Genomic DNA, 23,213 nt, shown 5'->3' with positions numbered 1-23,213 from the left:
GGAAATCACAGCAAACCACAAGAACAATAATTACTTCTCAGCAACTACCTGAATTGTAGTTTAACTATATTAAGTGAAGTGTGTAATGTCAATACGAATTACAAAATATAACTAGAGAGTTAAGTGTCAGATAGACTCTCAAAATATAGAGGTCAATGCCTTTGAGTGTGCTGAGGCTTCATAAAGATTCAGTAACCAGTGACCATGTCTGCTCGAGACTTCGAAGCCCTATCATGATCCAATCTCAGTACTACGCATGTCTGAGGCTTCAGAGCTCCGTCATGATCTCAGTACTACGCATGTCTGAGGCTTCAAAGCACCGTTCGAAGCCCGTCATGACGCAATCTAAGTACTACGCATGTCTGAGGCTTCGAATCTGCTCGAGGCTTCGAAGCCTCAGTTAACCCAGTGCGCATGTCTGAGGCTTCGAATCTGCTCGACGCTTCGAAGCCTCAGTGAACCCAGTGCACATGTCTGAGACTTCGGAGCCACGTCATGAGCTCAGTACTACGCATGTCTGAGGCTTCAAATCCCCGTTTGAAGCCCGTCATGACGCAATCTCAGTAGTACTACGCATGTCTGAGGCTTCGAATCTGCTTGAGGCTTCGAAGCCTCAGTTAACCTAGTGCGCATGTCTGAGGCTTCGACGCCCCATCAGGATGCAATCTCAGTACTACGCATGTCTGCTCAGTGCTTCGAACCGCAATGCATGGGGGCGGGACATTTCCACTCCTCATGTCAGCTTACTGCTTCGACCTGAGAGTTAGGAAGTTATATTAATTACATTACACTGCATATTCCACCACCAGGTTACAAAATTTCAACAGAGTTGTGATTGGTGAAACAAATCTTTCTGGATCATCAACACAACTGAAATTATTGTGCAGTACATTACTTAGTGTCAAAATATAAAATGACAAATTTTGCATATTAAAATGCTGACTATTAGAATGCATAAGAACAGCTGTACTAATATGGTTCAAAACACTTCCTTCACCATAATACTCTGGCTGTTCTCATAAACATTCCAGTCTCTGTGTTGCACTGCCTCACTTCTATAGTGAACAGTGTTATGCGTGTATTCACTGAATATATAAAATCAACATATATATTTGCTGCTAGAGATCCACAAAGGGAGAAAAAATGAAACATGTATTATAAAGTACTTTTTATTCCTGAGCTTTCAACCCCTGCCAGGGGTCTTCATCAGAGGATAATGCTTAGACTTACAAGAATCAAAGGCAATATATAGCAAAACATTACGTGGTGTGGCTAAATCAGTGTGATGGGGGGGGGGGTATTGGGTGTACAGTTTATTTATTATGAACATGTTCTTCTTAAGTTTGCATATGCTGGATTTACGTCCAAGTGTCTGTTGATGGCGTTCTCATTTGATAGCCAAGATTCGGCCAGCTCTCTGGCACTTTTAGTACTGGCCTTAAATTTGACTTGTCCCAGTTAAATGTATGTCCTGTTGATTTAGTATGCGTGTAGATCAATGAAAGTGAGTCCTTTCTTCTGACGGCGTTGCAATGTTCCTGTATACGTGTTGCGATTCTTTTTGAAGTTTGTCCTATGTATACTGCTGAGCAAGAACTGCGTGGAATACTATAAACTGCGTTTCGTGTTTCTGCTATCGATTTCTTGTTTTTAGCATTAAAGAGGACCGTGCGCAGATTGTTCGTGGGTTTGTGTGCTATTCTGACGCCTGACTTGGCCAGGATGCGCGCTGTACCTTCAGACACCTTGTGGTGATAAGGGAGTGAGTGCCAGGTGGGGTGGGGGTTCTGATTCAGTTCAATTGTTTGCTGAGTTTTTTAGCGTCTTCTGTGTAAGCTGCGATTAATGAATGTTTTGAGTATCCGTTTGAAGTGAAAAGATGGAAGAGATAGCGTCTCTCATTCATTTTTGTTTCCTTCGTATTATAGTGGGTGTGGACTCTTCTGAATAGAGTTTTAACACAGCTCCGTTTATGAGATACCGGGTGGTTGCTGGTGAAGTGTAATATCTTGTTTGATATTCTATATGTTCTATTTACTGTGTTATATGTTGTTTTTATACTGTTTGCTACGATATCACTGTTTTTGTCCCTTCTCATAAATATTCCTTTTCTTCCTCAGGTTCATTATTACTGCTATAATTACTGCATTAATGTTCAATATGTCTGTCAGTCAGTCATTGTCCAACCTGCTATATCTAAACACAGGGTCACGGGGGTCTGCTGGAGCCAATCCCAGCCAGCACAGAGCGCAAGGCAGGAACAAATCCCATGCCAGCCCACCGCAGGACACACACATACACCAAGCACACACTAGGGACATGTTAGGATCTCCAATGCACCTAACCTGCATGTCTTTGGACTGTGGGAAGAAACCGGAGCACCCGATGGAAACCCACGCAAACACGGGGAAAACATGCCACTGCAGATGCCACTGTGGAGGTGAAGAGATATTTAACAGATGCCTATCTTGGTAGACAAGAAGATCCACTCCTGTATTGGAAAGAGAGAATAACTGTTTACCCCAATCTTTATCAGCTTGCCATCAAATATCTTTGTCTGCCAGCAACGTCTGTTCCCAGTGAACGCATTTTTTCAAAGGCTGGGGAAGTCCTCTGCAAAAAAAGGAGTCGCCTGAAGCCCAGCACAGCAGAGCAGATCATTTTTCTGAATAAAAATGTCTAAAACCGCTGCACTCACCAACTTTATTGAAAGCTTCCCAGGTCAAAGTTCTTGAGTGTCCACATCCCAGTGATACATGAAATGGTTGTGTTGACAGAAATTTGAATGTATTTGGCTACCTCGGACTTTGGAAGGAGTACTTGGATTAACTGCAGTTCTAGTTCTACACTTTTTTCTTGGATTTGTATGACTATCACTCCAGTTTTTATGGAGTTGTAAGTGTGTTTTTGTGTTTTTTTCCCTCTATAAAGGTGAGTTACATCGAGATGTCAAAATGTTACTTAAAAATTATTAAGTATCAGAGTGCAATGGAACTGTTTTAACTTAACTCAACTCATGGTATGAGGGTCACAATTTTTCACTTCAGAAACCTTGTCCATTTTTTTTATGCAGCTTTATAGTCTACACTGATTTAGAGTAATTATTTACTTAAATTTAACTTGTAAATTACTATAGTTACTGTTAATATTCAGAATTAAGGGCAATTTTGTTGCTTTCAATTTTTTTGCAGGACTACCAAAAACTACAATGCATTTTGGATGAGTTTTGAGAAGTGATTTAGGCCTAACAAATGTCTCAAGATCACCACTCTGTCAAAAACCACTGACGAGGTGGACACTTTGGAAATTTAAGAGGCAAGTGTTTTTGTAAATTTGTTTTTTAAATTTTTAAATTTTTTTGGCTGTATAACAAGTAAACCTGTACCACTTTGGGGAAAATGCAGTGAGGTAGTATTAATTTTAAGATGTAAATTGCATTTTGTGTTTACAATTTGGTGGCTTGGACCAATGGTTCATTTTACAAACCTCTGTCCCACAGTCTGGGACAAATACAGGTAATCTTGCCAGTATACAGTAGTTATGAAACACATGTTATGACGGCATTAATTTTAATGGAAGCCAGTGTAGCTTGATAGTTTGCTGATTAACAGAATTGAAGTTGGGAGTGGGTTAGACCTGCTATGGCCAGTTACTTTAGGCAGAGGTGATTGTCTCAAGCCAAGTCTTTCCATCGTTGGAGATGAGGGTGCATTGTCCCCATGTCACAAGGCTCCTGATGGCATACTTTGAGAAGTTTGGTGCACTTGTTGTCAATGCTGAGATTAGTAAACATGACTTTTCAATGCCACACTTTAAAGGCCTACTTTATTTGTCTTAAGCAATCTTAGTTTCTATTTAGCAGATTTCTGCTACTCCTGATATCCTAGAAAAGACTCTGCTTGCCAGAATCCCACAAGACTGATTTTGTTCTTGGTATGTACCGTACTGTTCATAATAGTACACTGGACATTTTATTAAACAATATTTTTGTTTGAACATATCGGATCATTAACATTTAAATCATGGTTGGTATAACAAATACCTGATACTTTACTTATGGGTCTCAATTGTTAAGCATGATGTTAATACAAAATGTCTGTTTCAGGTGACTAACTAATGACTGCACAGACGATGCTGAGCCTTCAAAGCCAAGTGGTGTGAGGGGCGATGTTCACCTGCATCTTTTTGTGAATGGAATTGTACTGATCAAGTTTTCTACAATAAAAATACAAAGAAGCAGCATTGACCCTTACTTTCTAAAAGTGCAAAAAACTGCCATGTAAATTGGGTTTTTGTGCCTTAAGGGTTGCTAAAGCTATTCAATCTTACTACTATTCTTTGGTTTGGTTCTGCTTATTCAATGCTATTCAGAGAATTCTCTTATCAAGACTGTTAACAACAGCATGTTGAGTTACAGAAAATGTAATTTGTGAAATGACAACCTCTATGCAAAATTAACTATTGAAGACAGTTTGTAGTTAATTGTACAAGATGTGTAATGTGAGCAAAACTAGAACTCGGTACATGGCAAAGAGGAGCACACCAATATGCAGATTAAGTCCAGTTTTTAAATGTTTTCCTTGTAAAGTTAATCAAAACCTTGTAATCTGACAGTCTGAGTCATCTGTGAAGAAAAATCCTCTGCATTGTGTGACTTTGATGCGGAGGGCATTTGTGTTTATGCAGACATTGTATGTATTTGTTCCTAGTTTTAGTCCTGTTCCAATTATGAATTCAGTTTTTGTACACTAGCCAGCACTTTTCTAGTCCTTAACTTTCTGAATCATTAGCAGGAAAATCTGTACATATTCATTAATGCAACTGGACAGAAGTGGTTGGTTTTTTGTATAAATTACTTTGTCCGCTCATGTTTTTGGGTTATTGCAAACTGTCTTTATTAAAACTTAATTTGAAATATCAAATGGGCTGAAAGTGTGTTTTTTTGTTTTTTTTGTTTTTTTTTTTTGTTTTTTTTATAGGATGTGCAACAAATTTACTTTGCATTCTCCAGATTTGTTTTCCATAGTGACACATTTCTTTATTCTACAAAGATGGGACTATTCTGGGTTGAATTTTAGTAGTTATTTTAATAAAACTTGTGCACAATTGATGATAAAGGAAACTGTAATGAATTGCCATGGAGTTATTTCAATTAAGCATCTGGGTATTGCATTATGTGTAAACCATTACAGTACTTTAGTGCAAATTTAAGAGCATTTCACATTAGACTACTGGCAGTGTAATGTATTGTAGCTACATTATTACTGTTTTACTTATTCTTCTACTTATTGCAAAATTTAGTGACAGTGATGGACCAATCACATTTCCACGAGGTGTAGTCTAGTTTGGTTGAAGAGTTTAATTCAAATACTGATATATGCTGGTTTTACATTGGAATTAGAATATGAATGTACATTATGCAGATTAAATTCCCGATTAGAAGTCTAACACCAACAAGGTTTTCAAGGAGCATTGCCGCATAATCAGAACTATCAATCAAACGCATCAGGCAACGGAAATCTGCAATCCCCAAACAGGTGCTGACCAAGTTTATTATTGAACACGAGACCTGGCGCTGTCCGACTGGCATAATTGTTCAAGCCACCGTTACGCATACATTTACTACTAAACAACGGTAATCCATGCTGGCACCTAACGTATCTAGTCAACGTTGATCCGATTACTGCAGAATAATTACTTGCTAAGCGTTTGTCGATGTACAATGCTTGACATTATTGCCAATTATAATTTTTGACTTCAAAGATGTATATCACAACTTCATAGAGATTCGGTATTCGTCCACAATGCTCTAAGAGTTTACTTTTAAAATGTGCTGTTAATACAAATGGCCAGGAGGTGTCCCTAGAGAGGTGAGTGTCAAATGCTTCGAAGCTTCGATACGATTTCCGACACAATTGCTTCAAACGTGTTGATGCTTCACTCCGCCCATCACTAAGTAACACTAAACTGCAACACCGCCGGGACACCGGCACACCGCGTCTACTAAACACTAAAGGAACAAATACTAATCAGTAAGTACCGCATCTACTAAACAGTAAATCAGTAAAGGAGAAAAAACTAACCGCGTCAACTGCGGAGCTCAGCTCGGAGCGAAATGAAGTGAATGAAATCAGGTGAATGGGAGGGGAGATGATCACGCGACTCCCCCACCTGCCTTAACTCTCCATCCCTCCACAAACATAGTCTCTCGGATCCCAACTCTCCTTTCGCACACCGCGTCTACTAAACACTAAGAAACACTAAGTAGAAACACTAAAGGAAAAAATACTATTCGGTAAGCACCGCGTTTACTAAACAGTAAATCAGTAAAGGAGAAAGGACGGCAAGACAGCGTCAGCTGCGGAGCTCAGCTCGGAGCGAAATGAAGTGAATGAAATGAGGTGAATGGGAGGGGAGATGATCACGTGACTCCAACACCCACCTTAACTCTCCGTCCCTCCACAAACACACAAACACAGCCACACGGATCTCAACTCTCCTTTATATGTATAGATTGAGCTTTGTGTTACAACGGCCTTACAGTCTTCCTGTCCAAATTCAGACTAACAAGTGATTTTGATGCTTAATTTTTGAACACAACTGTTTTTTAAATCATTATTATAAATATCAGTATAGTTATGAAGGTTAATGCTTAGGGGGTTTACAACATATGGTGTTTGTACGGCAGCTGATAATTTTCTAGCCTGCATTCAAATGCTTTGCTGCAGTCTGTGCTGAAAGGACACTTAAATTTGCACAAACGCGTTCATTATTTGTGCCGTGAACAGAAACTGGTAAGCTGTCAACGAAACGTGTTCTTTTGCTTCCCATCGATTGCAGTATCTACCACTGTTTTGTTATTTGAACCGTGGGCTTCTGACAAGCTTTGCAAATTGTGTTTGCAAGTGTCAAGTGAAGGCTTAATACCTCGAATTTGCTAAAGTTTAAACCATATATATCATTCAGTCTTATGAAAGATCCTCTGCGGTGCAAGAAGTTCAAGGTCACAGTGCTCTCATGGGCAGTTAACATGGAAGTTTCTCCACGAGCAGCTTTATTTTCATACCTCTCAGCTCTAACTGGAGGGTAATCTGACACTCAACGGGCTACAAATAGGACGAGATGGCCTTATCCGTCCCCTCCACATTACTGCGTGAAGTTGACAATAATATAGATTATCGAGGGATCGCTACAAGGTCTCAGTAACATTAGGATGCTTAACTTCAGTTGCAAATGAGCAAATGTTTCTGTTAAAAATGCAATGTTAGTGACTCATCCACAGCACTAAGGATTGGAGCCAGATTAACTAACGTTCATATAATTTGGACAGAGACACTTGTGGCTCCTTTATCCCTTGCCTGGCTAGCTCAGTCGGTAGAGCATGAGACTCTTAATCTCAGGGTCGTGGGTTCGAGCCCCACGTTGGGTGGTTGAGTACTTTTCCTTTGAAGGAAATAACTTGTTGATCTGAAAAATCGCAAGATGAGCCTAGCGTTCCATCTCGTCAAAGCTGTTTCCAAACTTAAATAGTCCTACACGCTGCAAGAATCTAGCGAGAAACAAAATGTCCACATCGGGCTGATTCTGACCTTCTCATTTGTCTGATATTCCAGGTGTCAGAAAAGCATTGCACAGAGCGCAGGCGACCACTTCTCAACTTGCAGAAATGTGTGAAAATCGAGACTTTAGATTTGCTCCAGTCTTGAACGTCACGCTCAGCCATTATCTGTGTGGAAGCATGTACGTTTTGCCAAAAAAGAAAAAAAAAATGAACCAGCCTTTCAGTCTCTTCACTGTCAAATGATGAGTAATGAAGGAGAGAAATTATCAAACAATAATTGAAGACTTGATTGCTTAAAATGAAGTGCTTTTCCTTTTCTTCACGCTTCGTCTATAAGTTACACAGAAGGTATTCTCAGATTGACGGACAAAGAAGAGCACATGACGAACTCGGAAATGTTAGATAGATAGATAGATAGATAGATAGATAGATAGATAGATAGCAAAGTTAAAGATAAGCATTGAAAGAACAGATTATTTATCAAGAGCTTATATGTGACAGTTTGGCCGGTTAGCTCAGTTGGTTAGAGCGTGGTGCTAATAATGCCAAGGTCTCGGGTTCGATCCCCGTACGGGCCAGCAACAATCTGATCAACTCTGGTCTTTTGCTTAAGGTTTGTTTCCATCCATTCTCCCACAGAGTTTTTCGTTCACCCTCCATGCTTTTTCATTCAAATTAAATCTATTTGAAAATTAGAGACAAATAATTCATTTACCATCCAACATATATCTATATAGTATATATATCTATATATATATCTTTATACATATATATCCATCCATCCATCCATTTTCCAACCCGCTGAATCCGATCACAGGGGTCTGCTGGAGCCAATCCCAGCCAACACAGGGCACGGAACCAATCCTGGGCAGGGTGCCAACCCACCGCAGGACACACACAAACACACCCACACAGCAAGCACACACTAGGGCCAATTTAGAATCGCCAATCCACCTAACCTGCATGTCTTTGGACTGTGGGAGGAAACCCACGCAGACACGGGGAGAACATGCAAACTCCACGCAGGGCGGACCCGGGATGCGAACCCAGGTCCCCAGATCTCCCAACTGCGAGGCAGCAGCGCTACCCACTGCGCCACCGTGCCGCCCCGTATATATCTATATATATATCTGTCTATATATATATCTATATATATATTTATCTACCTATATATATATCTATATATCTATATATATGTATCTATATATCTATATATATATGTATCTATATATCAATATATATATATCTATATATCTATATGTATATATATATCTATATCTCTATAGCTATATATATCTATATCTATATCTATATCTATATATATATATATATATATATATATATATATATATACACACAAACATATACAGCTATACTAATAAAAGGCAAAGCCCTCACTGACTCACTCATCATTAACTTCCCGTGTAGGTAGAAGGCTGACATTTGGCAGGCTCATTCCTTACAGCTTACTTACAAAAGTTAAGCAGGTTGCATATCGAATTTCTACACGTAACGGTCATAACGGTCGACAACGTCCGCCATGTTAAACTTTCTTATTTATGGCCCCATCTTCACGAAATTTGGTAGGCGGCTTCCCTACGCTAACTGAAACCGATGTACATACTTATTTCGGTGGTACGACACCACTGTCGGCCACCATATTGAACTTTCCAACGGTCTTTGTTACTTAATGGGCCCATCTTCAAGAAATTTGGTACGCGGGTTCCCAAGGATAACTGAATCCTACTTACGTACATATATACGTCCATAGCCTGCAGCTCGGTCCACACTCTGAATCTTCCAGGCACTCCTGAGCATAATCTAATTTTGAAGGTTGGGGCACCAATAATGTTACTGAGAAACTTACAGCCACCAAAACTTTGTAATGGCACGAGACTTCAGGTCACATGCCTGGAAAAGAACCTAATTGAGGCAACTATTTTTACTGGCGGTGGCTCAGGGGAGAGAGTTTTTATTCCTCGCATCCCCGTTATACCCTCTGATCTCACATTTCAATTCAAACGCCTCCAATTTCCAGTAAGGCTCTGCTTCGCAATGACAATTAATAAGTCTCAGGGACAGACCCTACAAAAGGTTGTCATTATGGCAAGCCAAATTAACATTTAGAGATATCTCAAAATGAATTTCGGATATCTTAAAATGTAATTTACTTTTTAAGATATCTGAAACTCGCTTTGAGATATCTTAAAATAATTTCCTTTACATTTTAAGATATCTGCAATACATTTTGGGATATCTCAAATGCATTTCAAGATATCTCAAATACAGTTTCAGATATCTTAAAATAGTTGTGTCTGCATTTCAAGATATCTCAAATGAATTTTCAGATATCTTAAATTGACCTTTCATGCATTTTAAGATATCTTAAATGCATTTCAAGATATCTCAAAATCATTTCCTGTAAAACTGCCTATTATTTCAATGGGACTTCTTGTTTATTATAAGATATCTTAAAATGTATTTGAGATATCTTGAAATGAGCAGGAAGTGATGTTGAGATATCTGAAAATGTATTTGAGATATCTGAAAATGGACAGGAAGCTGTTTTGAGATATCTGGAAATGTATTTGAGATATCTGAAATTGTATTGTAGATATCTGAAAATGCTATTGAGATATCTTGAAATAATTGAATGTCCTTTTAAAGATATCTTAAAATGCATTTTAGATATCTTGAAATACAATTTTAGATATCTTGAAATACATTGTTAGATATCTGAAATAGAGCAGAGACCCATTTTAAGATATCATGAAATTAATTTTAGATATCTAAAAATGTATTTCAGATATCTGAAACAACAATGAATTTCAAGATATCTTAAATGCTTTTTAAGATATCTAAATTATATTTCGAGATATCTTAAAATAACTTCCTTCTCATTTTAAGATATCCCAAATTCATTTTGAGATATCTGAAATGCATTTTCAGATATCTTAAAATGACTTCCTGCACATTTCAAGATATCTCAAATACATTTCAAGATATCTTAAAATGACTTCCTGCACATTTCAAGATATCTCAAATACATTTCAAGATATCTTAAAATGACTTCCTGCACATTTCAAGATATCTCAAATACATTTCAAGATATCTTAAAATAACTTCCTGCACATTTCAAGATATCTCAAATACATTTCATGATATCTCAAATACATTTTCAATAACTTCCTGTTAAGGTTCACTGCCTGTTCAGATTCCAATGGCGCAGGCAGAGACTTCTCAAGTTCTTAGGACTATTAGAACTGTGTTCACTGCAATAGAAAGAAATATTCTGGAAGGGTCTGTGATTGATTCTGATACTAAGAATTTATTGCAAAATGCAAAACACAACTTTGATAGAATTTCATCGGCATTACCAGAAAATATTAGAGTACAATTGACAGATTGTTTTGAGGATTTGATACCACGAATTGAAAGATACGATGCCAGAAACTCTCCACCAGTTATCAACAACTTTCTTGCTACACGCATTAAAGGAGGTAAGCATCGCAAAAGTATGAATATCATTTTAAATTAATGTTAAATAAGAAAGTAAACTGATCAATAGGGCAAACATGTTTTGTGCAGTTGAATAATATTTATGTTGCTTTATTGGTATAGTTTAGAAAAACTGACCTTTGACATGGAATGTCAAAACGTATTGATGACATTTTTTAATCATAATTTATTAAGAACAATTATCGTCTTTATTTGTGGATAACACATACATAGACTTTCTTTCTGATCAATCATTTAACGATATGCACATATAACTGCATTCAATTGTATTTTCTTTTCAACTGAATCACCTAGGGTTGACTTAAATTTAACACTGCGTCTTGTGACATTTTTAAAAATGTTATTTTCATATTAATAACATAATGAAGACGATTTAAAATGCAATATATTACAGTGGCGTTATTCTTTCTCAGTTCAGTAGTTTCATTAAACTCCTGTGTTGCAGTATGTTGGGCCAGTCAGTTCTTGATACTTGACTCCGGAGGTAATTATTTAATCTAAGCTGGAATCTAAAGTAAATGTAAGTATGCACTGCCTCACCCCATCCACTGTCGCTTTCTTGTCCGTGACCATACTGTTTTGTAGCCCCATGCTGGAAAGAGCATGTTCATAAACTGAATTAATGAGTCGGATGTATTGAAGAAAAATGCAATTAGTTCGACTTTAAGGGGTGTTTAATTTTAATTTTTTTTATTTCCATACCAACAATAAAAACAACATTTTTACCTGGGCGATTTTAAGAGTGTTGTCACTTTAAATAAATACATTCGCGACACTTTGCTACACGTCCTAAGATATCGTAAAAACAAAAATGCTTAAAAGATGCTCAATAATTTCTGATAGTCTCTGGCTGAACAGAGATTTTTCTCCACCACAGCAAAGAATTAAACTTGTATAGTATTTTAACGCCTATGGTGAATTGAACGAGATATGTTGAATATGATTTCCTTGTTGTTTTATTATAATAAGTCACATTAAATACATAAGTAAATAAATACATTTAGAGAATATTCTTTGTCCAATTTTATAGTTGTGAGAGTTCTAGCCTATCTCAACAGCACCAGGTGCGAGTGTAGGAGAATTCTGAATTTGGCCTAACTGATCACATGATGGAATCACCTACTGTACACCCACGCTGCAAAGGCCATAATAAAAGTATCCATTTTTCTTGCATCAGCATCTCTTGCAAGTGACAGAATGCAAGAATACCTACAAGAACTCTCACATATTTCACTGTTTATCTGCAATATTTCAGAGAGCTGCATCTTTTTGAGTAACCATTTTTAACTCGTTCTGCAGTTAGGAGTAAAATTATTTTTTATTACAACACAGATTCATTGGGATTATTGCGCACACTGATTTTCTGCCTATTTCACTAGAATATGCCACTTTTTTCAATTGTCCTGTCTTTCAATTTTTGTTCAGCAGTACTGGGCACAAAATATGAATGGAACAGCATGCAGTCTTGGCTCTCATTCAAACACTGCTATATGAAAACTCTGCCAGTTAAGACTGACCAGGTGATTTAATAACATGTTCATGACATTGAAAGGAACCACAGTTCTGGGGGAAAAAAAAGAAATGTGGGGACAACATGCTACTCCATTGTAAAAGCACCTCAACTTGTTATCATCCTTAAGCCCAAGTCCAACGGGCTTGTTCAACAACACTATGTCATCAGTTTAAATTAATCTTAATTTCATGCATTTATTTTCAATGAATACAGTATTTCAAAGTGCTTCACTTATGCAGAATATTACGATATTGGAGGAACAGAAGTTTGTGCATCTGGCTAACAGATTTAGCATCCAGAATTCAAATCCCACACCTGGATGTTGTCAGTGTTTTCATGTTACCTGTTCACTTCAGTTCTACTCCCACAAATCCAAAAGCATGCACTTAGGTAGACTGACTGTTTCCAAATTCTCCTTCTGTTAGAGTTAGTGTGGCGGGGTCCATGCTTGCAGCAGTTTCTTGTGCTCAGCTCTTCTGGAATCAGTCCCAGCCTCACCTAACCTGACTTTCATTAAGCAGCCTTCACAATGTTATGTTGTACTGCAGTGCTGACTTGAACAGGAAGATACAGTGAGAAGTTTGGAATTTAAACCTGTGAGGATGTTATCAGATTTACACCATACATTTCCTTATTACTTTTTATATTCATTTTTTCTTTTTGAAGTTTTCTTTTATCCAGTAATTTAATGGATATGTCAAGCTTTCTTGTTTAGTCCATCTTAAGTCATTCATACACAATCCATCAGTAAACACTAAAAAAAGGTTATTACAGCTGAAGTTAACACATCATGACACAAATGACTCCTAAACACAAACACAGCAGTACAAAAGTATTTTCAACCTGGTTTTAAACATAATGAAAATTACCTTTTTCCTTAGTATATATTAGTAAATGCTGGTATTGCTGCATAAACATTTAACATTTTCAAAATGAATTCTTATTTTTTGAAATTAGACTGTTTTAGTAAGTTGTTCATAAATAATGTTAGTGCACATTTATTGTTGATTGACATAAAGTAGGATGCTTTATTATTATTCTTTTAAATTGTTTCATAATAGGTCAGTTTGGTTTGCCAAAAGTTGAAATCTCTAAAGAACAACTGAAGCTATTAATTTCACAAGGATACACAGGGAAAAGAATTGCAGAACACATAGGATGTTCTGCATCTTATATTTATAAACGCCTGAAAACTGAGGGTCTGTCACCAAGACAGAAATTCAGCAGTATAGCAGATAATGAACTGGATGAAGAATGCAAAAGACTACAAGCAAGTTGTCCAAATGCCGGTTCTGAGGTATAATTATTTGTTTTGTATTTTATGCATTCCAGGGTTACACTCCAAAGTGAAACAAAAATATATTGTTAAATTGGAACACAAAATATGAAAATATATGTTGGTAAATATTTATGCTTCAGTACAGCATATGAAACGTGCAATTTTTAAAGTCAGTTCTACCACATGGAGTTTGCATGTTCTCCCTGTGTCTGCATGGATTTCATCTAGTTGTGGCTCCAGTTCTCTCCCACTGCCCAAAGACGTGCAGGTTTGGTGAACTGGCAATACTAAATTAGCCCTGATGTGTGTTTATGGGTCGCCCTGAGATGGACTGGCGCCCAGTCCAGGGTTTGTTCCTGCCTTGTGCCAATTGCTTGCCCCCCTGCGACCCAGGTCTGGATTGAGCAGGTTAGAAAATGACACTATGTAAAGTGGAAGAAAAGGAACTTTAAATGCAGAATTGATGTCCACACAAAACAAAACTTCTATAACGATTTAACATTATAATGATAATGATAATAATATACAGTATGAATAGAACAGTAGGAAAATGTGTACTTTTGATCTTTTCAGAATCAATGCAATAAACTCTGCATATAGTTATGAGTGGATTTACACAGGAAAACAAAGGGCACACAAATTTTTTAAAACAAAAATAACTTTCAATTAAAATGTATTATGATTTATCCATCGTTCATTCACTTATTGAGTATTACTTTTTTGCCCATTCATTCAACTTTCAGACCTTCTTACTCCAATTTAGAATTATCTAGGACCAAAGAATTCCCTTGTAGTATTGTCAGCAAGGCAGGAACCTCTACCCTATTCTGGAGGACATGTTAATCAGAAATTCTGCTTTTGTTCAGACTCATCAATTTAGAGTGTATTTTTATCCTAACCTGTATATCTGCTTGGATATGGAAGAAAACCTATATAGACAGAGGTGGAATTTGCAAAATCCACAGACAGTGAGCAAATTCACAAAACATAAGTAATTGTTAAGTTGTGAAACAACACTATTATTTATTTCTACACTACCCAGTAGAAATGGAAAAAAAACACATAAAAATCTAATATGTTAAAGGGTTAAAAAAACTAAGAGACATAGTTTTAATTAAGATATATAGAAGTACTAAACAGCTCTTTTTTATCATCTTAAGTAACAGCCCTGTGATAGACTGGCTCCTTGTCTCGGGTTGTTAATGCCCACAGCTGTCAGGGCTTGGCTTGGATTAAGTAAGATTGGGAATGACTGACTGACTGACCTTAAATAATTTTTTACGTGTTTTGACATAGAATATCATATATGAAATTGAAAAAAAATATTTTCTCACAACAAATTTGTCAGCTTTCAAACATAATTGTGAACTATATTCTAAGTTTTGCAGTATTTCACATACTGTAATTTCATAGCACCAATAACAACTTCTGCGACACAATGCTATCCCTCCCAATCCATCCATTCATTTTGTAAATCCACTTCATCCGATGGGTCACAGGGTAGCTGGAGCCTATTCCAGTAAGCATCAGGTGCAAGGCAGGAACAATCCATGGATGGGTCATCAGTTCATCACAGGGTGATCATACACACACACATACATATCTGAGGCGAAATTTTAGCATCACCATTTACACTAACCTGCACGTCTTTCAACTGTGGGAGGAAACCCAGATGGCCACAGGGAGAACATGCAAACTTCACATGGAGAGGACTGGGATGTGAACAAAGCAGCACTACCACTGTACTACCATGCCACACTCCCTTCCATTTCATTAATTCTTATTGAATATATCACTTACCAACAATCTTTTTAAAATAAAATATGTTCCTTGGCAAGATCTTATAAGTTTATGTAGCTGTAATGCTCAGAAAACAAACATTTAATTTCCTTACAACATGATGGTTACCTATAATTACACACCCTGTACAATCAGCTTTAATGTTTAAAATTATCAGTTTATTTAAAAATGTTCAAATTATGTTTTTTTAACAGATGATGTCAGGAATGCTAAGAGCAAGGGGAATACATGTGCAAAGGGACAGACTTCGACGCACATTGGCTAGACTTGACCCAGTTGGCACTGCTCAGAGATGGTCACAAACTGTTCAAAGAAGGTCATACCATGCCGTCTCACCTAACAGTATATGGCACATTGACAGTCACATGAAGCTTATAAGGTAAAAGACCTGTAAGATTTATTTCTTAATTTAATGAATATCACTTTCAGCTTCATTATTGTCTTAAGTGGACCAAATTAATATGTGACACTTTTTAGTTTATACAGCTATATTTTTTGCATAAAATAACTGATATTATTTTTTTAAGCAATAGAAAATAGAATAGGTAATTATGTGTAATTCTAAACATTTTCATTATCCAGAAAACAGTTTTCATATCTGTATGTATAAACATGTATATTATTTGTGTTTTCCTTCTGGAACCTAATCTATAATTCAATTTTTTCACTAAACTGCACATGTGCTTAACATTTTTTCTTTTGATGGATAGGTGGGGCTTTGTTGTACATGGTGCTATCGATGGCTTTTCCCATCTAATACCTTATTTAAGTTGTGCTACAAATAATTCTTCATCCACGGTGCTACAGACTTTCTGCAGGGGTGCTCTACAGTATGGATTACCATTAAGAGTGAGGTCTGACCAAGGCACAGAAAATGTTCAGGTAGCACTGCTTATGAATGCCATCAGAGGATTACACCGTGGCAGCCATATAACTGGACTTTCTGTCCACAACCAGAGAATTGAAAGGCTATGGAGAGATGTATTTCAACAGGTTCTCTTCCCCATCTACAAAGAATTTTATGAAATGGAAGATAATGGAATACTTGAAGAAGGCAACAGTTTACACAAAGGATGTCTACAATATGTTTACTACTCAACAATTAATCAAAGATTGGAAATGTTCAGAGAAGGCTGGAATAAACATAGAATTAGAACTGAACACAACAGAACACCGGAACAAATATGGTTTGATAGCTTGTCCACTATATCTCACCAAACAAGTCTGTCTGACATGAATACACAACAGTTTAGAGAGAGTTTAATAGAACATTTACAAAGAATAGGTGCATCATTTTAAGATGATGCATATATGGAGTCTCAGGAGACATTCAACCCACTTGAAATGTCTGACCAAAATCTACAGATACTACAAGATGCTATTCAGCTAGAAACAAATTTAAAAGATAAATATGCATGTTGTGTTCAAAAGGCCAATGAGCTATTAACAGATACCCAAACATAGTGTCCACTCCATTTTGCATGTAGTATTAAAAAATTGTTCATGAGTACATTGGCAAGGTCCAGCATCGACAGTAATGCATACTACATGGTAAACAGCGTGTTATAACCAACCAAAATTCATTTTTACTTTATTGTAAAATGGTCTTACAGTTATTTATGGTAATGATTGTTGTGTGCAGAACTGAATTCTGTAAACTTTGACAATAAAAAAGACATGATTAAGCATTAAGTTGTACATTTATTTTACAGTATTATTCATTTAACAAATGCCATACATTTTTGTTTTAATAATTTTTAAAAAGAAAAATAAACACTCTCTCTTTTTACTGTTTCATTCACGATTAAAACAAATTACTGAGTATTACATGCCTTGACATGTGACACATAATTCACCAACTCAAAACATTTGAAGAAAATTATACATTTTTTAATGAAGTTGAATAAACATAGATGTACAATTTGTTTGTACATAAACTACACCTTATTTGAATTAATTAAACAACTTATTTTAAATCAACAACTTGTACTGAAAACAATATATATTCACATATTATCATTAACAGCCAGTATTTTAAATGACAATATCAGAAACATTTAAATGGTGAAAGTAAACAGGATTACAAATATTAACTGAGAAAATGTTACTGAATATATGAAATATGCATGAAAATATCAACTATACCCAAATGAATTAGCTCTCATTCAAAAATACATATTATCTGTTGTGTCAACCTGAACTTCAGTTACTCAGTAAAAAAGATATCTAAAAGTTTCATTCAAAGACATTTCAAGTGTCATTTTTGTTTTGCAATTTCATAATATGGTCATTCCAAATGCATACTCAGAATTAAGTATAGTTTTAAATTCTCTTTTAAATTCTTGAACTGATGTATAGCCAACTGGAATTTCCAAAGTGTTGCTGCAAGTATGTGCAATGGGTCGTCGCAAGCTACCGCATAACCGGTTGAACGTAATATTGATTTCAGTAGGCTGTAAAGGTGAACCTGTGACAAAATGCAAAAATTTGGACAGTTCATCAGGATCTATTGACTTAATGAAATCACACAAATAATAATATGCAACTTCTTCCTCTGGCCTGAGATCTGTTTCTGTTTTAAAGCATGTCAAAACACGTTCTGTAGTTGGCATTTCTTGCCAATATAGGTAGGAAATTGAGTCAATGTCTAACTGTGACCAAAAAACTGTGAAATGGGAATCTGGAATTGACTGTCTTATAAAATTATTGAGGAACCCTGGTTTAATTATTAGTTCATTCTGTGCAATAAGAATGATCTGATCCTTAAGATTTATAGGTGTTGGGATACTATGCATACCATTTACAGAAAAAAATGTTAAGAGCTCTTGTTTTTCAAAGTCTCTTAATGTTTCAAAGTGGTTAATTGCTTTTTTTAGGAGGATCCTTTCTGAAGCAGTTACATGAAGCAGAAAGTCATCTATAAGAATGTTATTGTGAATGGTGGAGGTATTAAATACAATAGAAAGCAATGTTGACCTACAGAATCTTGGAGGTATACATCTGTTCAGCTGACACATATGAGACAATACTCTTCCCACAACTGTAAAGATTTCTTGTGCTTTATGATAATGATAGAGAGGTATACAAGGTACAAGAGCATCCTCACCTTTAAACCACTCAGTGAAGGCACAGTTCCAAAAGCAAGAAAAAAGATCTTTGGTTAATCCGCCAAAATCATGCCCTTCTTCTCCAATAAAATGTACTCGAAGCTTTTTGTTGAGGAGTTCTGTTGTTCCATAAATTCACTGCATGTCATTCAATATTATTTCCCTGTTTATTTTGATAATGATTTCTTCCTCTATTAATCCTTCAAGCTCCGAAAAACCTCATAAAATACAACATGTTTTTATCAAGAAAGTGAAAAAAATAAACTGTGGAATATATACAGTAGTATGAAATGTAAGGGGCTAATCAAAACGTGAGAGCAACAGAAATTTCTGAGTCTATAAGAGGGACATAAAAAGAGGAATGTCTGGATGGAAAATACAAACGTGAGTCTTAAGAGAAAGTGTTGGAGCATGAGTAAGGACCATTAAACATCACAATTTCGTGAAGGGTTGTTTTTACCAAATTTGAGGCTTAATTGATTGTTGACTGTAATTTCTTGAAATCAAAGAGATGCATTTCCTTTTCTAAAAATGTAATCCAATGTACAGTACTCAATTTGTAAATTATAATGGTTTTGGTTAGATTTATGCATGAAAGTGACTGAATTACCCTGAGTAAAACTTACTTCTGTCAAGATGGAATCGTTTTTCTTCCAGTTGAGATACTTTAATCTGAACCTAACAGAAACAAAATAAAAATATTAATGATAAAATATGTAAGGATAACAAAACAAGTTCACAAGCACACACCTCATTTTCCAGAGTCCTTCCTGTTTCTCAATACATTCACACATATTTCTCCTTTCCTCCTATCACGTAATTTGCCCTTAATTCTGAATGTTTAAAACATTAAATATTTACCGTGGGAGTATCAGCATTTATATAAGCAAAAGGAGATTCTGGAGGACTTGGTGCATTTGCCTCTTCATGCAGTCTGGATAATCGCAACTGCAAAAGCAAGTGATTGGAAAATGTTAATTTATTTATTGATTAATTAACTTTACTTTAGAAAATCAATAATGTTTCATTTTAAGTTTAAATAAAACTCATTGAAGATAAAATAATACATGCATCAGTAAGAGTCCATAAAAATTATACACTTAATATATGTTTAAAATGAAATTTACCTCTGATGTGCTGTTTTCATATTCTGCACTTCCAAGAAAGTTCTCAATATCACCAATCAAAATCTATAAAATGAACAACAGAAGAGCATATGATGAGCATAAAAACACTATTGAGCTAAGTTTAAGTGATGTACAGAACACATAAGTGACCAGATAAATCTGGCCTAAGCAAAATTGACAAAATATATTTACAGCAATTTGGTTAATTATAGGTAAAATATCAAATAAAAACACTGAAATAAACTAGTGCCCTATTCAGAGTTTTCTGTCTTGATCCACTGCTTCTCGGATAGGCTGTATGGCTCCACCACTACAATAAGTATTAAGCAGGTGTGTCTGCATTTCAACTGATTAAGTTTTAAGAAAAACTTGAAAAACGTAGGTGTTCTAAAACTTTTGGCCAAAGTGTGTACATATATATATATATATATACACACACTGTGTACAGCTATGAACAGTATATAATGCATGTATATAAACACTGTTACTGTATTTTATGCTTCAGAACTAAGTTAAAGCATTATTTATCATGTCACAGCAGTAATGAAAACAATGCAGAAAATAGACCTAGATGAGATGCCAGTCCATTACAGAAACACTTACTCAGGCATTCTAATACAAAACCAGTTTGACTGATTGATTTAACAGACTTTCTATAGACTGTGAGAGGAACCATGCATCCACACAGGGAACTAACAATGTATGTAGGCAATGCAACTTGCCATGACTAAATAATTTAAATTAATGTAACAGATCTCTTTAAAGACTGAAGAACAGTGTGGTGCAGAGGTTTGTGTGCTTCCTCAACACTGGGCTCAAAAGCCCATTATGGGACCTGCCCATATTGTTTATATTTACATTTTTTTCAATAAGCTCCTGTTTCCTTTGACATCTCAAGTGCCTCATTTTTAGTTTTATCAGAAACTCTAAATTGGATTGGTATTGGTGACTATGGGAGTGTCTGATTGGCATACTGATTAGGGTTTGCTCTCTTCTTTTACCTCATGCTGCCATCAGCAGTTTCAAAAAATGGATAGATTAATGTAGTAAAGAATTTTACCAAATTACATACCTGGCTATCTACTTCTGCTTGAGGTTCTCTTGTGTTTTCCAGCCTATCTACATGTGGCTCCTGTGACAATGTTGCCTGCGCTCCCTATTAAATAAATCAGGTAAAGCAATAATCTATAAAACTGAATAAATAATTACAAAAAAAAAATAGTAATTTTTAACACTAAAATATCAATGTTATTTCTTTTATAAAGGATTTATCTTTATACTGAATATAATCAATAGTGGTGTCCTTAATAAGTAATGAACCTTATTTACTAACATTTAATATAATGGTTTTAAAATAACTAACAATACGAAATAAATACCTGATAACTTGTTTCTGCATGCACTTGACCTGGAATTTCTGGTCTAAATTCTGATTCTTCTTGTGCCGTGTGTATCTGCTCCATCTTGAAAAGGAAATGTAGAAAGGAATGTGGTGTTTAAATATACAGTAATACATAAAAACAAATGTGTGGATTCAGTTGAGTGACAAAGTGTAATTAACATGCAATGAAGCACAACTGCACAATATACTTTATAAATGCTCACTTAAGATTTTGCAGAATGACAGGTTCTTCTTTCTTCAGAGAGAGTATCATATTAATCAATGCACAATTTAACATATTATAAAAATTAGTGAGATTTCTACCTGAATCGGTAGTGGTATGTCACGGTGAGGAATTATGAATATTTTGCCTTTCCCAATTTTTTCCTGTAATTGAACAGCAGTTTCAGTTTGCAAGCTATGCAAACGTCTCCCTTTCTCGGCTTTGGCAAAACTAAATCCTGTTAAGTGTAAAGGAACATTTGGGTAGCTTTCAATAATAAACTTCTCTAACTGGGGAATTGTCCAGTTCCTATTAATGGATGATTTGCTTCCATATCTGTCTTGAGTCCCAGGCTGCTCATGTTTTGGAGGACCTGAAATCAGAGAAATAATTATTGTACAAGTATGTAATGAAATTCCATAAATGATCTGCATACTGGATGAATACATAATTTAGTGCAATAATTTAAAACTGCTATGAAAACTGCATTGTGATGTCCTATTATGCACTGCTTACAAAACAACTAATTTTACTCAACTGGAAAAATCCTAATCAAACTTTTACATCTCATTAGGAAGATGATGCTCTATATTACCTAAAATTGGAAAATCTTAGTTTGATAACAAGAATTTCCTTTCCTTTCAGTGTTTTTTCAGTGTGCCTCCATATTCAATTAACACACATCAGACATTTTCTGCATGGCCAGATCTATACACACATACACTGACACACATACATACAAACATACATACATACATATATATATACTTGTATATACAAGATATATTTGCTCAACATTAGTTTTACAGAGATATGCAAATATGTAAGAAGTTAAAAGTAAGAGTTTATGGGAGGGGGTAGGAACAAATCCGCATTTGAAAGCAACTAGGTTGTCTAAAGAAATTACTTAAATGACGAGTACAAACCTAAGCCATTTCTTGTAAGACGTGAAAGTTCTGAGGGAGGTGGAACATACTCTTCATTGTGTTTCTGGAGAAGGAAAAAATTAAGTTTCCATATATCGCATTTTGATCTTCCTTTTTTTCTTGTTGTAGTATCTGGGGTAAACAAAAATTGAAATAAATGTAATCTGTGAAGTATCTTTCTAGGAAAATAAGTAATACTCTCGTACCTATCTGGAAATATATATTCTCTAACTGCAATTATTACTATTTAAATAGGACTGGCATCCACACGTTGTACACGATTTATAGTTTAATTTAGAGTTTTTTGTGCATATGTGTTCAAGATTATGCTTCAACACAAGTCCTGTAGCATTGCAATAACAATAATGATGTACAGTATATGATTTCTGAACAGTCTTTTGATAGTTGCTGCAGTGATATGTGAAAGAAAAAAGAAAGTCAGACTTTACTTCAGAGTGATTATATTCTACAACAAGCATTATCTCAAGATATTACTGAATATACAGGAAATGTATTATTGCTTCTAATTTATGAAGTATTAGCATGTGTCATTAGAAAAAAATATTTATTTTAAACTAGGTAAAAGAAAAAAACATAACAATGAAAAAAAGGAAAGAAGGAAAAAAATATATATATGTTACTTCTGGTTTTACAGCCTTCACTCATAAACGTTTCTTTAAATGTAAAAAATACATGACTTATAATGTTGTTGACTAACTTTTGTTAGAAGTTATCATGGGTTACAAATCAATAAAACAGTCAGCTTTGTCAAGGAAA

The 23,213-nt window shown here is 35.6% G+C and overlaps 1 long non-coding RNA gene and 2 other non-coding genes across 3 annotated transcripts; all 3 read left to right on the top strand.

The window, feature by feature from the left end:
• Nucleotides 1-7,356: 7,356 nt before the first annotated feature.
• On the top strand, nucleotides 7,357-7,429 carry trnak-cuu (transfer RNA lysine (anticodon CUU)). Its single transcript has one exon. It is a non-coding gene; the product is annotated as a tRNA-Lys (tRNA).
• Nucleotides 7,430-8,065: 636 nt separating this feature from the next.
• On the top strand, nucleotides 8,066-8,139 carry trnai-aau (transfer RNA isoleucine (anticodon AAU)). The gene has a single exon. It is a non-coding gene; the product is annotated as a tRNA-Ile (tRNA).
• A 5,463-nt stretch (nucleotides 8,140-13,602) lies between these two features.
• Nucleotides 13,603-16,962, top strand: LOC127527781 (uncharacterized). The gene is made up of 3 exons (XR_007934900.1): nucleotides 13,603-13,890; nucleotides 15,867-16,051; nucleotides 16,383-16,962. It is a non-coding gene; the product is annotated as an uncharacterized LOC127527781 (long non-coding RNA).
• Nucleotides 16,963-23,213: the final 6,251 nt, after the last annotated feature.

Source organism: Erpetoichthys calabaricus, chromosome 5, assembly GCF_900747795.2.
Source record: "Erpetoichthys calabaricus chromosome 5, fErpCal1.3, whole genome shotgun sequence".
In the NCBI taxonomy this organism is placed as follows: domain Eukaryota; kingdom Metazoa; phylum Chordata; class Cladistia; order Polypteriformes; family Polypteridae; genus Erpetoichthys; species Erpetoichthys calabaricus.
Note: the sequence above shows the minus strand (reverse complement) of the source record. Positions and strands in the feature narration are given on the sequence as shown.